The following is an 11,428-nucleotide window of genomic DNA, read 5'->3' on the forward strand; positions in this document are numbered from 1 at the left end:
GAGGTAACCTACAGCTTATATGATTATGTATATTTAGAATTACACAGTGATACCGAGTGATAATGCAGCAGGCAATCACAAATCTGTCAATAGCTATGCACTTGTTAGAGTTATAGCAGCAGCACACGGGGTAATTCCTGGCATTTTACTACACAAGTAATTCTCAGCTTGGAAGACAGGTGGCAACATGAGTGATAATAACCTAACACATGAGTGCAATGTAGGGTCGCCACCTCTCCTGCCCAGGAACTTCACGCAGGGAGGCAGGGCGTGACATCAGGGGCCTGTCAATCTTAGAAAATCCTGCCCGGTTTTCCCAAATTGGAAGTTTGACCTGGACAGCACTACCAAAAACAGTGCTGTCTCGGTCAAAACTGGACAGGTGGCAACCCTAGTGCACTGACAGGGTCCAGGTGATTTAATTCTGAAATTGTTGCCACCTTCCCTGAGCTGAAATGTATGCTGGTGGCAAAATGCTAGGAATAGCCCTGTTGCTCTTTTTCATCCAGAAAAACACACACCACTAATTACACACAGTCTTTCCCACTGACCTTTTCATTAAAGGCATTCGGTCATAGTTTTTATGGTTTTCCTTTTTATTTCAAAATTACACTGTTTACATAGCAAATAATTCACTCTACCATTTAAAACTATATTCTTTAACCGATAAATGTATTTTTTTTCAAGTTGTAATATTGGTGTGTAGGTGCCATCTCAGTGCATTGTGCCTGAGTCTGAGTTTTCAGCAGGAGCCATTGCTGCACATTAGAACTGCTTTCAGGTAACCTATTGTCCCATACCTGACTTGGATTTTTAGGGCTGTCGCGGGTGACTAATCTCCCCGATATGCCGAAATCGAGAGGCAACTTCCACGATCGCGGCGCCGTGTATGCCATCCCACCGGCGATTTAAGTTCTCGCCAGTGGGATGTCATATAGGGGAGATTAGTCGCCCGCGACAAAGATGATTTGTCGTGGGCCACAGCCCTTACTGTTGAGAGCTATTCTGATATCTACTGGGAGCTGCTATCTTGCTACCCTCCCATTGTTCTGCTGATCGGCTGCTGGGAGGGGGGCGACATCATTCCACCTTGCAGCTCAGCAGTAAAGTGTGACTGAAGTTTATCAGATCACAGGTCACATGGCTGTGGCACCCTGGAAAATGAAGAATATGGCTAGTCCCATGTGAATTTTCAAAATTAAATATAAAAAAATCTGTTGGTACTTTTGAAAAACAGATTTTAATGTAGGATTCTGCTGAAGGAGCTCTATTAACTGATGCGTTTTTAAAAAAACATGTTTTCCCATGACAGTATTCCTTTAGTTTGCCAGAATATGCAGACAGCCACAAGGGAAACGGAAGACTGAGCCAGTGCAGCAGTGCAAGATACAGCCCTGGTTACCAAGGCTCCTTCAGCCACTCAGCAATTCTGAGTAGCACAGTCCTCTGGGACATTGGCCTAGTCTTATAGCATGAAATCAAAGCAACATAAGACTGGCACTGGGAATCAGGAGGAGTGTGCAAAGTAAAACATTGGCTTTATTGAAACTGATGTATTTGATTCTAACTAGGGCTGTCACCTCCGGGGTACCCGACCCCAGTCACAGACATTACCCCCCCCCAAGAAGGGCCCTGCAGTGCTGCACTTACTTCATTAGCTGCACCCCCCTGCTGTCAGTTGACTAAAAGGTTGTGGCTTAAATTGGGGCATAATGAGTGTACCACATACAGTGGAGGAAATAATTATTTGACCCCTCACTGATTTTGTAAGTTTGTCCAATGACAAAGAAATGAAAAGTCTCAGAACAGTATCATTTCAATGGTAGGTTTATTTTAACAGTGGCAGATAGCACATCAAAAGGAAAATGGAAAAAATAACTTTAAATAAAAGATAGCAACTGATTTGCATTTCATTGAGTGAAATAAGTTTTTGAACCCCTACCAACCATTAAGGGTTCTGGCTCCCACAGAGTGGTTAGACACTTCTACTCAATTAGTCAACCTCATTTAGGACACCTGTCTTAACTAGTCACCTGTATAAAAGACACCTGTCCACAGAATCAATCAATCAAGCAGACTCCAAACTCTCCAACATGGGAAAGACCAAAGAGCTGTCCAAGGATGACAGAGACAAAATTGTAGACCTGCACAAGGCTGGAATGGGCTACAAAACCATTAGCAAGAAGCTGGGAGAGAAGGTGACAACTGTTGGTGCGATTGTTCGAAAATGGAAGGAGCACAAAATGACCATCAATCGACCTCGCTCTGGGGCTCCACGCAAGATCTCACCTCGTGGGGTGTCAATGATTCTGAGAAAGGTGAAAAAGCATCCTAGAACTACACGGGAGGAGTTAGTTAATGACCTCAAATTAGCAGGGACCACAGTCACCAAGAAAACCATTGGAAACACATTACACCGCAATGGATTAAAATCCTGCAGGGCTCGCAAGGTCCCCCTGCTCAAGAAGGCACATGTGCAGGCCCGTCTGAAGTTTGCCAATGAACACCTGAATGATTCTGTGAGTGACTGGGAGAAGGTGCTGTGGTCTGATGAGACCAAAATAGAGCTCTTTGGCATTAACTCAACTCGCTGTGTTTGGAGGAAGAAAAATGCTGCCTATGACCCCCAAAACACCGTCCCCACCGTCAAGCATGGGGGTGGAAACATTTTGCTTTGGGGGTGTTTTTCTGCTAAGGGCACAGGACAACTTATTCGCATTAACGGGAAAATGGACGGAGCCATGTATCGTGAAATCCTGAACGACAACCTCCTTCCCTCTGCCAGGAAACTGAAAATGGGTCGTGGATGGGTGTTCCAGCACGACAATGACCCAAAACATACAGCAAAGGCAACAAAGGAGTGGCTCAAGAAGAAGCACATTAAGGTCATGGAGTGGCCTAGTCAGTCTCCGGACCTTAATCCAATAGAAAACCTATGGAGGGAGCTCAACCTCAGAGTTGCACAGAGACAGCCTCGAAACCTTAGGGATTTAGAGATGATCTGCAAAGAGGAGTGGACCAACATTCCTCCTAAAATGTGCGCAAACTTGGTCATCAATTACAAGAAACGTTTGACCTCTGTGCTTGCAAACAAGGGTTTTTCCACTAAGTATTAAGTCTTTTTTTGTTAGAGGGTTCAAAAACTTATTTCACTCAATGAAATGCAAATCAGTTGCTATCTTTTATTTAAAGTTATTTTTTCGATTTTCCTTTTGATGTGCTATCTGCCACTGTTAAAATAAACCTACCATTGAAATGATACTGTTCTGAGACTTTTAATTTCTTTGTCATTGGACAAACTTACAAAATCAGTGAGGGGTCAAATAATTATTTCCTCCACTGTATAGACCTGGCACTTTTCTAAGAGCAACAGTGGCTGGCTGCTTATGAGAATACATGGAAAAAGCAGGCATCATCACAAAGTCAGGCTAGAGCAGAGCAAGGATATTAGATTGCAAAAAAATATCAGACTGTTTTACAAGCACTTTAAATGTAAATACATGGAGAAATTTTGAAAGGCATTTAATATTTCCCTTGAAAATTTAGAGACACCTCTAGCATATTATGCATCTTAGGGGGCTGAACTGATTGCAATATAATTCAAATTTAATCAGTGCATCCCTGCAACATGCATTTGTCCAAGAATTTTCAAGTGGTCTGGTAACCTTAATAAATGTAAATCAACATAATGTGCACAATAAAATTAGAGTTTATAATTTCTATCTTTGATGAAAGAACATACTATATGCAAATATGACAGAGATTACACAATTATTTGGCAGCCTAGGGACATTTCCTCAAATGCCAGGATTTAACAGGTTGCTTTTGTGTTACATAAAATCAGTTTGCAATCACTGAAGTAAAAAATGTTGCATATGATTATAGCATATGGGATTGTCACAGCAAACTCCTTTTTATACAACTATTTGAACAGCTGTATTTCTTTAAGAGGACATACGAATGTAGGTCACAAAGCACAGCTCTTTCTCTTGTGCCACTGAATGCAGCCCACATATCTTTTACTTTGCTGGATTTAAAACCTGTACTGGATAGTTTGGTAAATGGCAGGGCAAGTAAGCAATTTGTTAAAGAGAAAATATACCCCCTTTTTAAATTATATAATTCATTTGGAGTTATGAAAAAAGTGCAGAAATACCATCTGAAATTCCAGAAATAAGTATAATTGTATTCCCTTTTATAAAAGAAATTATTACACAGATTCCACATGTTGAAAAGAAACCATTCTTTCTATGGTTACTGGGATCAGTTCCCATGCAAATCCACCCATACCTTGTTCCATTGTGAAGTGATGGATTCTGGGATTTACAGTAAGTTGGTGGTGCACAGATTCTCTAGAATCCATCACGTCACAATAAAACAAGGTAAGGAATAGGTTGCATCACACTGGAGAACTGGTCCTATTAAACAGAGACAGACTATTGTGATTTCCTATCAATCTGTGAAATCAGCTATGTCTATGTACAAAAAAAGTTTTTGGGAAGATTACAGTGTTTATAGTAGGGATGCACCAAATCTATTATTTTAGGATCCAGATGAACCCAGATACTTTGTGAAAGATTCGGCTGAACCAAATCCAAATTTGCAAATTAGGCCAATGCAGGTTTAGACAGAATCACGCCAAGTATGCAGTGAAAAATTCTGATTCGGCTCTGCCTGAAAAAGGCAGAATCCTGAACAAAATCCTGGATTCATTGCATCCCTAATTTGTACACCTTTTTATATAATCCCGACTGAAGGAACTCATGATATAAAGAAAAGGGGGTGGGGGGGCTGCCATCAAGTATCCATAGTGACTTGAAAAGAGCTGGGGGCAAAGTTTACCTATGCAAATAGTGGAACATATGAGTCTGTATGTCTAAATTTGAATTTACCTTATAGCCTTTTTTGACTTTTTCCTTTTTAGCTGCTTTGTAATATTCACTATAAGACAATATCACACATTAGAACCATATGCAAAATAAATGGCCGTTGAGCAGAGCTATGATTTAAAAGAATAAGTTTGTAGCACAAGAGTTAAAGCCCACTGATAAGCCCTCTCCTCAAGGTTCAGAAATATAATTCAAGGATTAACAGAAGCTTTTGTGGTATGCTAGAGCCTCTGACCATTTAATTAAAATAAATCCTTTGAGGGACATATAGCCATCTGTGCAAAAATGGATCTCTAATTCTACTTTAGGTTTTTCATGAAGTGGAATTAAACCTCTGCCCACCGAATGCCATGAGCATGAAATATTCCTATTTAGCAAAACTCACCAACACACCCTATCCTTTTAAATAAAATATGCCTGGTGCTCAGTATATAAGGAGGGATCGCCACCCCCCAATATAACCCAGGAGCGCATTTAGGTCCAGTTCTGCTCTAGGCACTGGAACTAAATACGCCCCTACGTTGTGTGTGACGTAGAGGAAACACATGACCCCCCCCCCCCACGGGGGAGACTGTGGGCTTTTTTTTTTTTAATGTGTAAAGTTTGTGCCCCAAAACGTTACATGGCTTGAATAAACACACGGGGTTTCCTGTTTGTTATTGCCTTGTTATGCCAGTAAATAGCTTTTTCTAGATTTTAAGCAATGGAACACCATGAAGTTTACTAAAATCATTTAAACATTAGTTAAAAAAAATAGGATTGTTACTAGACTCTTTAATGCCCCATGATTTATTACCACCTTGCTCTCTCAGCAAGCAACAAGAAACAGATTTAAATGATTCTACCAATATACTAGGGTATACTTAAATATACACCCTGACCATATAGGCATACCCATGAAGATTATGACTAGTGATGAGTGAAATTTTCCACCCAGACATTTATTCACTGCAAAATTCTGGATTTTGCACATGCAAATTTTTTTCAAAACAGCAACAAAAAATTTGCCAAGAAAAAATGTCCTTTGACTTTAATGTCAATGCTCCCATGACCTACCTAGTGGTATATATGAGAAAAAACACTCAATTGTAAAAATCCAAGTCTAGCCATGATTCCTCCAGTAGGAGAAACAGTAGCTTATCTAAAATCAGTTCCATTTTGTAGTGCTGACTTTTTCTAAAAGCACAGAATCAGGCACAGATGGTTGCCTACACACCAATACAACAACAACAACAAAAAATACAATTCCTTTAATATACAAGTGCTCTACTAGTTGCTTGCCAGGTACCAAGCACCAAACTGTCTTTGTTACCTCATTTAAGCTGCAACTTATTATGCTGTATTACTATGTTTTAGAAGATGCCATAAAATTGGATGCAACCATATAGGTGGGCAAATGCCTCCCTCCAGTGCTACATGCATAGGCAATACCAAACTGCAGCTTTCAGTTACTGCCAGGGCCAAGGCAAAAAGTAAACAGTCAAACAAAAATGATGGCCTTGCTTCAAACTTGGTATGGTGCTAGCTTAATTTTGCCACCTTTGGCATTGGTTAAAACCTGACAAAGGGGCAGGCCAATCTTATTGGGGGGCAGGACAATGACATTAGGGGAGGAAGCAAAGACATTTCAGGGTGGAGTTGCGGCATCTGGGGCATGGTAATGGCATCACTCAGACACATTTGGGTGGATTTCTGTCCGGTTTTCACAAAACCAAGATATCCATTAGCCCCTAACTTACCTTAAATAGGTTTAATTACATTTAGGCCAAACTTCCACCTGAATCAAGAATCATCTGAGCCTTGCGGGACACTCATGTCATTTGTTGCTTTTAAAACATACATTTTAACAGGGCACAGAGAATCATCCTGTTTGGCGGCCATAAGGCAATACTTATTTACAGGTTCCAGAACTTCTGCAAAATGAAACACCAGTTTACTAGGCATGCATAATACACATTAGTGCCACCTAGAATACTATATTTATTCTGCAGAAAGCTTTACCATACCAGAGTAAATAACCATAGAAGCTCCCTCAGTTTGTTTAGATTCCTGCTTGCAGCTCTAGAGGCTGGTAGCTCAGATTTCACATTCCTAAGGGAGTGAGTTTAATAAATTCTTATGGGAGGCTGGGGCAGGAGAAGGGAGAGAGGAGGAAGCTGTGCAGACTCTGGCCCTGGGAGTGAAGGATTTTTCTGAGAGAGGAAGTCAGATGCAAGAAATCCTGTGTTTCATAGATAGAGGACTCAATGCAGCTTTTCTGTGCTTATGGCTATATTTACATGCCTGCCTGCTATCTAAATTATAACAGAACATTGAGAAGGAATTTTGATGTAGCATATACAGGTATGGGACCTGTTATCCAGAATACTCAGGACCTGGGGTTTTTCGGATAAGGGATCTTTTCATAATTTGGATCTACATAACTTAAGTCTGCTAAAAATCATTTAAATATTGAATAAACCCAATAAGCTTGTTTTGCCTCCAATAAGGATTAATTATATCTTAGTTGGTATCAAGTACAAGGTATTGTTTTATAATTACACAGAAAAAGGAAATCATTTTTAAAAATTAGAATTATTTGCTTATAATGGAGTCTATGGGTGATGGCCTTTCTGTAATTCGGAACTTTTTGGATAAGGGGTTTCCGGATAAGGGATCCCATACCTGTACTGCATGTCTTCTATAAGGGCCTTCAGTTATTTGCATCTGGAGCATGCATATTACAGGGCTCCAGATTCACAGCACAGAATTTTGAAACATGTTTAGATTTGCTGATTATAAATACTTCATAAAGAATCTATATGTTCTGCAGTGCTATACAATAAATGGGTATATATTTATTTTATATACTGATAACACCATCACATTTTTGTAGTGCTCATACAGATACTATACGATTCACATCAGTCCCTGGCCCAGTGAAACCTACAATTGAAGGTCCCTATAACAATCATACACAGTAGGGCCAATTTTAGCAGAAGTCAAATAACTTGCCTGTAACACTGAGCATACAGATTTACATACAAAAACAACCAATAACCGATTTTGTGGGGTAGTATGTATGTACTGTTATACACTGATTAGAGGTTTTTTTTATTGTCACTTTATTGTATTGCTGCTATTATCAAGTAAAAACTATTTTCTGATTGCAAAATAATACCACCTTTTTTGTATTATCCTTTGAGTGAGCCCGGGGAATAAAGCGAATATTGGACCCACAGATCATTACCAGACAATAATCACCACAGCTTTTTAGAATTAAAGAAGTCTAAAATATAAAAAGTGTAACATTTTCAGACTAATTTGTTTTCTTAGTTCTCTGGTAACATGATACATAATTGTAGGCACGGTGTTCCTTAATTCAAAAAGCCCCTTAATCCAGAACACCCTAGATCTAAAGCACTCTGCATAATAAATTCCACACCTCTTACCACTCATGTCTTTTTCAGTCCTATTTTCTGTACACGGCTAAGTACTGCAAATTATGTCTTACTATTCTCTATAACTGTATTTACTGGTCTGTAATGAAATTTCTAGTGGGGGTGGGCGACAGTCAAAAGCTGATGTAAACCATAATGTTACGCTACTTCATGAATAAAAGGAATCTAGAACACTAGTCATTTTAACTGTAAATGCAAGTTGGACTTTCTTCACTTTTACAATCCACTACAATTGGGATCTGTTTTTCTTCTTTCAAGGCCTTGCTATTAAAAAGGTTAGAAAAGACAAGGTATACTTAATCCAGCATATGTCCTATACTCTAAATATTTGTACAGAATGAATAACTCATTTTTAAAGAATGAATAACCCATAGCAAATAAGCAGAATCTAGAGACTCCATAAAAATTAAAAAAGCTCTTTTCTGGTACAAATTACTCATATTTTTCCCAAGACTAAGAGGCAATTACAACAGTTTTTTATATGCCTTTAAATATATTTTCAGTTAAAGAAAGCAAATAAATGTGCCAGTTAAAAGGACCAAACTACTTGTTTAATTATAGATGCCTGTCTTTCCTTTCTATAGTTTCCAGTAAAGGAAACTATATTTGTAAATGCTGCCTAAAGAACAATCCTTAACAAAGACAGGGGATTTATTTAATGGGAGGTGGTAATGTTTATGAAAAGGACAAACTTAGTGGACTCAGAGGAGCCAGAAGGAATGTGTTTTCCCATTTTAATACAGGCAGTAACAACCCTGTTTCCAAGAGAAAGTATTTTCCTTTAAGAGGCATTAAGGATAGCATTGTGTGAAAAGGTTAAATTGATATTTTGCAACTGCTACATCATGATTACCAGACTTAAACCAGGTATTTACAGCATTCTTATATATATTCTTATATCAAGTGAGATTTCTGGATAGGCTCAGACAAGCACAAGACATAAACACTAAGTCAGTTCTTCGTTTGATTCACTATATTGAGGCCTTCCATTTGTGTACTGTAAGGAAAAAATAATGATTATTTCATGGAAGAGGGTTGATTTGAAGAAGGGGAGGGTCATTCTTTTTTTTTTACAAAGTGCTAGTTAGGCCCCTTTTAGAAAATGCAGTGCAGTTTTGGTCTCCAGTACTCAAATTAGAGAGGGTTAGATGGGAAACTGGTAAATGGTATTTAAAAGCTGGTCAAATTGGGGTTGTTTATGCTGGTGAAGAGGTGAGATATGCCTTTAAGAGGGGCTTGGATGAGTTCTTAAACAAGCATAATATCCAAGGCAATTGTGATACTAAAATCTACATGAGTGTATAGATAAATCAGTATAGGTTTGTTTACTTGATGGACTTAATGGACACTGGTCTTTTTTCAACCCTATGTAACTATAGCTATGTATAAATATAATAGGGGATTATATAATAATCTCTAATGCTTTATTCTCTACTAGATTATTTAGCAGACATAAGGGCATCAATCAAGACTAGAAAAAAAGAGGTTCCAAATGTGGGATTCTCCCTGTATCAGTGGAACTGGTACATTAGATAGCTTCAAAAATGGGTTTTTAACAAGTGAGGAAATAGAGGGTTATTGAAATAGCTGTTAGTACAAAGGTAATCCAGGGAGTCAGGAAGGCATTGGATGCATAAGATTATATTTTTGGCCTTCCTTTAGATCAACTATTTGACAGGCAGGTTTAAAAGGGTAAACTTGGTGTATTTTTTCAACATGTGTTACTTAATTTTAAGGGGAAATTAACCTTATCATGGATTCTTCTTTCTATGAGCTGGAGCCTGAAACTGCACTGCATACTCAGCAAGATCTGATTGGCCAACATAGACAAGGTGTAATGGTATTAGATTAGATTACAACATTTACATATAAAAAGACAACAGTTACAGTTACGGGTAGCTGAAAGAAAATGTACATAGATCTCATGTAATGAATTTGCAAAATACAAGCAAGGGGAAGTTCAACTAAAATGTTAATGTTCTTAAATAAACAAAAAAACAACTGATTGGCGGTTGGTGGCTCCACCCACTTTTTCTAACCTGGAACTGCAGTTACCCAGTGACTAACTCTGCAAAGTTTAGGGACCCTAGGATTAATAGTTAAAGAACAGCAGTTTAAATAAAAAAAAAATATAAGTGAATTGTGATTGGTGGTGGTCGACTGCAAAGTTTAGGCACCCTGGTATAAATAGTGTTTAGAATTTAAATTTGAACCAATGAAATTCAGTGGATGAAATCTGATTGGTTGTTAGTGGCCCAACCCACTTTTCCTATTTTTGAACTGCAGTCCCCCAGTGACCCTGGCGTAAATAGTATAAGAATGGCAGCATTTTAAAGTTAAACTAAAAAAATTCAATACATGATTGGTTGCTGGTGACTCCACCCACTTTTTCAAACCTAAAAATGCAGTCCCCTAGAGACCAACTGTGAAGGGTTTGGGTACTCTGGTATTAATACTATGAGAATGGCAGCAGGATGAAGTAAAAAGCTATAGGTGAAATCTGATTGGCTGCTGTTGGCTCCATCCACTTTTCAAAAATTAGGACATAATCACTCAGTTACAAACTGAGGAAAGCTTGGGAACCCTGGCATTAAACCAATAAAATTCAATAGGTGAAATCTGATTGGCTGTTGGTGACTGCCCAGTTTTTCAAAACTGAAACTGCAGTCCCCTAGTGATCAGCTGTGAAGAGTTTGGGGAACCTGGTGTTATTACTGTGAGAATGGCAGCAGGTTGAATTTCCCCATTGAAAGGCAATAGGTAAAATCTGATGGCTGTTCATAGCTCCACCCACTTTTGGGCATCCAACAATTATCATATTTTCATTCAGGTTGACCCCATGACTATGTGATTCAACTTGTGGTGTGTGTACCCTCAAATCTGTAAGTGTGGCAGCAGTTCAAATTTGTATGTATGTGTATCTTTATTTATAAAGCGCTACTTATGTACGCAGCGCTGTACAGTAGAATACATTAATACAAACAGGGGGTTATTAAGATAATAGATAAATACAAAGTATTACAATAAAGACAAATAAATCAAAGATACAGTTGCTATAAGAGTCAAAAACACAAGAGGATGGAGGTCTCTGCCCCGTAG

The sequence above is a fragment of the Xenopus tropicalis genome, chromosome 2, assembly GCF_000004195.4.
Source record: "Xenopus tropicalis strain Nigerian chromosome 2, UCB_Xtro_10.0, whole genome shotgun sequence".
NCBI classification, from domain to species: Eukaryota; Metazoa; Chordata; class Amphibia; order Anura; family Pipidae; genus Xenopus; species Xenopus tropicalis.